This window comes from Pararge aegeria, chromosome 3 (assembly GCF_905163445.1).
Source record: "Pararge aegeria chromosome 3, ilParAegt1.1, whole genome shotgun sequence".
In the NCBI taxonomy this organism is placed as follows: domain Eukaryota; kingdom Metazoa; phylum Arthropoda; class Insecta; order Lepidoptera; family Nymphalidae; genus Pararge; species Pararge aegeria.
This window is the reverse complement of record NC_053182.1, coordinates 2,183,628-2,190,445: the sequence shown is the minus strand read 5'-3', so window position 1 is coordinate 2,190,445 and position 6,818 is coordinate 2,183,628.

Sequence of the window (6,818 nt, the reverse complement as noted above, 5' to 3'; positions counted from 1 at the left end):
GGTAATGTGGAGACCGCTACAAATTCAATACAAATCAGGTGCACTCTTTCTCATCTAACATTATCACCTGTACAAGAGCAAAACTCACATTCAGCAAACCCCCCTCGATGTGTAAGATAAAGCACTTGTCAGATCGTGTTATCCGCGTCTCCACATGTCATCCCTGGCACTGAATCATCACCGATGAACAAAGAACAGACAACTGTCTCTAGTTACCCTACATCACTGGATTCTTGCCAAGGTAATTAAAACTCTATCCCGTGAGAGCTCAAGGTGAATATTTCAACAGAAACTAGTCGCGATTCTGGCGAATAACTAGAGTATTATCAAAGCTTAGTTACAACACTCAAATTCAAAAGGGACTTATTCAGCGACGATGTACAAGCAATTTTGACTCTTAAAATAGATGAACAAAAGATGAAAGTGTTGGAACTTAGGTGGTACAGTCAGCATATTATGATATCAATTATTATTAACGTTTTTCATTGTTTGATTCCCAGGTGTTAATGTTATTTTGGATTTGTGTTTTTATGACTACCAAAGTAAAAGTAAGGTGATATAATTTTGGGTTTTTGGAACAACATTTTTGGAATCTATTTTTAAGTGCTCCCGTTTAAGTAAAGCAAACATATTTTTATGCGTATAGACATATTAAAGAATACTTTGCCATCATGTTATAGCTAGGCTCTACCTGCTATATCGTATTATGCAGGATTTAAAAGTATTATTTGTCCATCACAAGGATGCAATCTTTCTCTGTACTAATTTACGTTACGTTTGGTTCAGCGGTTGATCCAAACATAAGTAGCATACTTATATTACAAAACAATGTAATATTGTTAGAAAACTTTTATTTTCCCGGGTTTCCTAAAAAGCTTATATTACCCTCCGTCTTACCTAACCTCATGCTAAAAATCAAGTTGGTGGATAACAAACAAACAAACAATAACATTTATAATATTAGTTCATCATTCTCCTTCCCCGTTCTACCACAGAACAGCGAGACACCGAGAGCGGTGGCATCCTTATGTGGTTGATATCCCATCAACACGCACGAAACGTTTTTTATCCACGTTTCTGATACGTGCCGCTAAGATGTGGAACGCCCTCCCGGTAATTGTGTTTCCTGCCACGTATAATTTAAGTACCTTCAAGGCTAGAGTGAATAGGCTTTTTCTAGGCAAGCGTGCTCCAACCTAGACCTCATCATTGCTTTCTAACGGGCATGATTGTCGTCAAACGCTGGCCTATCGTTAATATAAAAAAAAAAAAAAATCTCATATAAACCCAATACCGGCCGACTACAGGTCACGGTTTTCCTCATACAAAGGGAAGGGTTTAGGCCGTAGTTCATCGCGCTGGTCCAGTGCAGATTGGTGGACTAATTAGTGGATAGTATTAGTTAGGATAATTAATTTTAGTGGGATTTACTGTACAGCAAATAAAAAGTTTTAGATATTCATAGCCTGACATTAAAAGAGAACGAAAGACTTCAAGTTCTCATATTTCTGAGGCTGATTGTACGTAAAGCTTTCAACTCGGCACCATACACAAAACTGTCTAAAGTACTACAAAGCAAGTGACTTTGTTACGCAAAGCAAAATAGCACCTAACACAATCCAGTAAGAGTTACGCTGTTGGCAACCAGTAGTTGTCACACCTAAGCGAACGTCATAATCGTCACGGCGTCTTTCATACCGCACATGAAGAATGAATGATGGATGAATCGCACTGAGAATCCAGCTTTTTCCTGCGTATGGTGAAACCAATAGGTGATTCCGTCGCGAAAAATGGTTTAGACGAATAAGAGCTTTATTTTCAGGATATAAGAGTGGTGGTAGTTTCGGCAGTAGCAAGGTAACGTTGCGAGTTTGATATCAGTGCAAATTCAAGCAAGTTGCAAATGGGCCAAAAGTTGTATGCGGAAAATAGGACGTACGAAGATATATAGGAGATAGGAACTGGAAGCATTCTAATCGGAACAGCAAAGTTTGCTATCTTAATGTGTGTTATAAAGAGGCCAATTTTTAAAGATATCTTCTCCTTAGTCGTTACAGTCTTGACAGACTGGTCGTGGTTATCATCTGTATGTGGTGGCTCGCTTTATAAACCGTCGCCAGTCTTTTCTAACGGTTGCCTTTCTTGCGCATTCATGTAGAAGAGCGTCGATTGCGGCCTTCACTTGATCCTTCCATCTCATCGGTTATCTATCGCATGCTCTAGTACATTCTACTTTCCTTTGAATAACAAGACGCTCGAAGGACACGTCATTTCGCCTGTGACGAAGAAACTAAGAATTCGCGCTTGAACTGCAGAAGATAGGCGCTGAATTCGTCTAGAATTGATTTAAGATATAGCCAGAATGAAAAACTTGAACGCCCTTGTTTTGGCAAAACTTTTCGGGGGAAAGGCGGAAAGGCATTCGAAATCTTAGCGGTATAAAAAAAAGATGAAGCAAAAAGCTTTGTAAATTACCGCAGGATATATTGATGTCCTACGGATGCAAAATACGCAAAGGTGCACATCCTTACGATGCCGCACAGATAGATGGTAAAGGAAATTAAGGAATCTAGATAAAATGTTGCTGAGCACACTCTACCACGTATAAGATCTTGTAGAATCCCTGAAATAAATGACCATGCGAAAATGCTCCAAAATTTAAATTTTTGTTGGCTTTGTTGTTGATGAGTTTTGTGGTACGGCAATCAACAAAATCCAATGCATCAAGCAGGTACTTTGCAGAGCCATCCAATAAATAGGAGCGATACTCAATGTACGATCGAACTTAAGCTCATTACATGATGGGAAGCTATTCCAGCGTGAAGTAACACTGTACATTATTAAAGAAGTTTCTTGCCAACTGTTTTAGCATTTGATTCTATGTATTGTTGAGGTAGAATGATATGTTTACCCCAAGAAGTTCTATCCTATTGCTGTTGGTTATGGTTTAAGTGAAGCGATAGCTTTAGGTCAGTAAATAATAAACTTATAAAAAGTGATTCGATTCTAGATGAAAAAATAAAAGGGATGGTTTGTGCTAAAGGTAAATAAGACAAAGAACTCTCAGCTTTATTAAGAACCTCAGAGCATGTACATCGGCAGTTCAGTAGAGAACAAATACAGTGAAGACCAAATCTAGGAACAAAAAATAATAATTGTTCATCTTGAAAATGTTATAAATGATACCAACTGATTTAAAGTTAAATCCAATACAACGTGTACTGGAAACTAAAGGCGTTAGACCACAGTGTTCCTATTCCAATCGTTTTACACTATTTCAAAATGAAATCCAATAAAGTTGTTTACTCGTTTCCAGTGCACATACACTAGGTCCCAGTAAGTCGCGACACATTTGGACAGAAGTGAATCCAACTTTGCCTGTTACACGGCACATTTATGACTTTGTCGCTAACAACTTCCCTCCATATCGTTTCAAAGGCTTCAAAGTCTAAACGTGCGATTTTATTTTTTAAAAACCTTTAAACATGCTTTAAACCTTTTGATGTGAAGCTTTTGTTTGGAATACTGTCATTATTGTATGCGTATTCAAGCAGATATTTCAGGAATATCAATGCTTTGGTGGTTGTATGATGTCTTTTATGGAATACTCTGGCTAAAAGAGAGCGAAGTCTAACTTAGGTGTATAGGTACTATTGTTTTTGCGGCATAATTGTTTTTTATGTCAATTAGTTACTTTTCATGTATTTACAGGAGAAGACTTTTCGGTGGAATATATATTATATTTAAAAAAAAATCGTTTATTTCATCATCATCATCATCGTATTAACAATTCCGTTGTATTTTTTTTTGTTACCTCCGAACTCTATCATTTAAATTTCAATAGTTATTCGTTTGTTTGAAACGGTCCCGTTTTAAGTAGATAAAGATCTATTAAAGGGATCCTGGAGAAATCGAGGAAACTCTTCAAATATTATAGGGACGGAATTTGATTATTTTTTTAAAGTAATTTTAACATTTGTTGTCCCAAAAGCACCATTTGGTCTAGTGAAACGGATGGCCACCGGAACGCCACCGGATTCGATTATGGTATATGGTTCGTAAGTAGTTTATGCTAGTCACAATAAAGCTGCTGATGGTGAAGTGCTGTTAGAACTCCTCAAACATTAACGCCCCAGGTATGGGATAAAATGCGAAACATTTTGTAAAAAGAAATTAACGGTTGATATTTGGCTATTTAAACTAGGATAATTGCAAATCTATACGATAAAAAGAGTGAAATAAAATTTTTAACAATTAAAAAGCAAAAAATAAATATTTTCTGCAACATTTTTCGGTCAGCAAAGTAAAATGTAAAAATAACTGGTTATTTCCTTGCTACTATAATGTAAAAGGGAATACGAAGTTTTTTTTTTATTTATTAAATTTTTACTCTTTATTGATTATGAACTAAAAAATAAAAACAAGAAAACAAACATAAAAATAGAAGCAGAATACAAAAGGCGGACTTATCGCTTGGTAGCGATATCTGCCAGGCAACCTTAGAGTTAAAAAAGAGAGGAGAACCAACTGCAGGTGTTACAAAATATAAAATACATACATATTAATAACTAATAAATATACAAAAACACAAAGTAAACAAATGCAACTAACATATTATAAATATTTAGAGAATTTATCCGTTCTTAATATTTGGAACAGTTTCTCCTTTAGAAAAGTAAACTTCTCTTTCAAGTATGAAGTTGTTTTTGAAGTATATGATTTAACTAGTAATTTACTACATTTTTTCGAGTACTTGGCACCGACTCCAAAATTTTGTAGAAAACATATGGTTCTTGCTTTTATGCTGTACCTACAACAAAGTCGGGTTTTTTTTTTAATTAATGAAATGGTACAAAGTACTTGGACTATGATGAATTGGACTCCCAAATTCATCATAGATCCCCATTACAGAGCAAGCCAGCGAAGCCAAGCCTTTAGCTAGGAGAACCGATAGGCATGGTTGGAGATCCAAAGTGTCCACAACAGAAAACGAGGCGATGCGGTCTTCCAAAAAGGGGGCAATAGGCACCTGTCTATTGCCCACTTTTCCTCGTTTTCACTCTTTTGATCACATGATCAAACGAGTCGCAAGATATAAATGTAAAAGTCCAAGGTCGCTTGTCAGTTGTGATGATGATAATAATAATCTATGAAAATTAGAACGAAACAACGAAAATCGAGAATGGTTTTTCTTTGGAAATCGAATGGAATTTCCCCGCGGTTTTGGTTAAATAAACAAACTTTCCAGGTACAGAAGGGTTAAACTGTTAAGAAACAGTAATTACGTTTACTTTCATACGGTTTCTTTAATTTATTTGAGCCATGCTGACAAGCACAGCATATAGAGTAGTTATTACACTATATGGGTGTTTACAATTATTTTCTTTTTCTACTTTGACATTAACTTTATCGCCTTTAATCCTTATCATTTAACTTTTAATGGTATAGGTGTTGTCAGTGTACGGAAATGAGTTGATTCCCCTAGTCAAACAACGTTGGCCTGAGGAAAGAGACAATAACTTACATAGACGACCGACTTTGAAGGGTTACATTAATTTTAAAAAGTGTATACATAATTGAACTTTGGATAACTATAATTTCTTTTATGCCAGATATTTTGTTAAATTAATTAGGATTTTAAAAAATGTGCTGTTACCTAATAAACAGAGCACCAATTTACAGGGCATGCACGGATCAAGTCCTGCAACATGCCGCCCTGTGGCCATCAATTCGAGGCGTAGCCTCATGTACCATGGAACACAGCATTGCAACAATGCTGTTAAGCGGCAGAAATGAACTTCTTGGTAGTAGGTACTTCCCTGGACGAATTCTGCCACAAAAAGCTCTACGACTAGCCAAAATGCAAAATATGGGGTAATAACAGCTCCGTACAAATAAGATCTATCAAAACAGAATTATCGATAAGAAAGCCCATTAGAAAAACGATTTCAGTTCCACACAAGGGCCCTTTGAGGGAGGCGTAGTAACAGTTTAATTAAGCCCTTCGACAACCCCGCGGTGGCTGCCTCCCTCCGCGAACACGTTCTGCCAAATCCAATCTCGTTAATTACAGATTTACCATTCACGTGTCCAATTTACTTGTTTCGCTTTCTTGATTTGTTACACCTGTGTTAAATATTATTACTAGACATTTTAATGGGAAAATAGATACCTAAATTATATCATATCTAATTATTATTTAAATATAATAAATAGAAGCTGTGATTGCTCAATGGGTAGGAGCTCGACATACCTACATTTCGGAGGGCCGAGCTCCCAGTACGCACCTATAACTTTTCTAAGTTATGTGCGTTTTAAGGAATTAAATATCACTTGCTGCACCGGTGAAGGAAAACATCGTGAGGAAACCTGCATGCCTGAGAGTTCTCCATAATGTTCTCAAAGGTGTGTGGAGTCCACCAATCCACACCGGGTCAGCGTGGTAGACTACGGCCTAAACCCTTCTCATTCTGAAAGGAAATCCGTGCCCACTAGTGGGCCGTTGGATAATTAGCTCTTACTGTTAACAAGATTCTCTCTGGTTTGAAGAATGATTAAAAACAATAACAACATAAGATCTTTGAATCCCCGAATTGAAGCACCCCTTTTGTAAACACCCAATCAATTATACAGATTTCACGCAGATTTCGCAGAGATCTCCATCAATCCCGCAAAGCGTACCGTCATCGAGGGCACATTATTTCTGCGGGACTTCCGACGTCCCGATCGCGCGACTCATCGGCGAACGATCGTTCTACTGTTGAGAGGAAATGACAGTGTTCGAGTGGAAAATATTTTGAGTCCCCCTACCAGTTTCA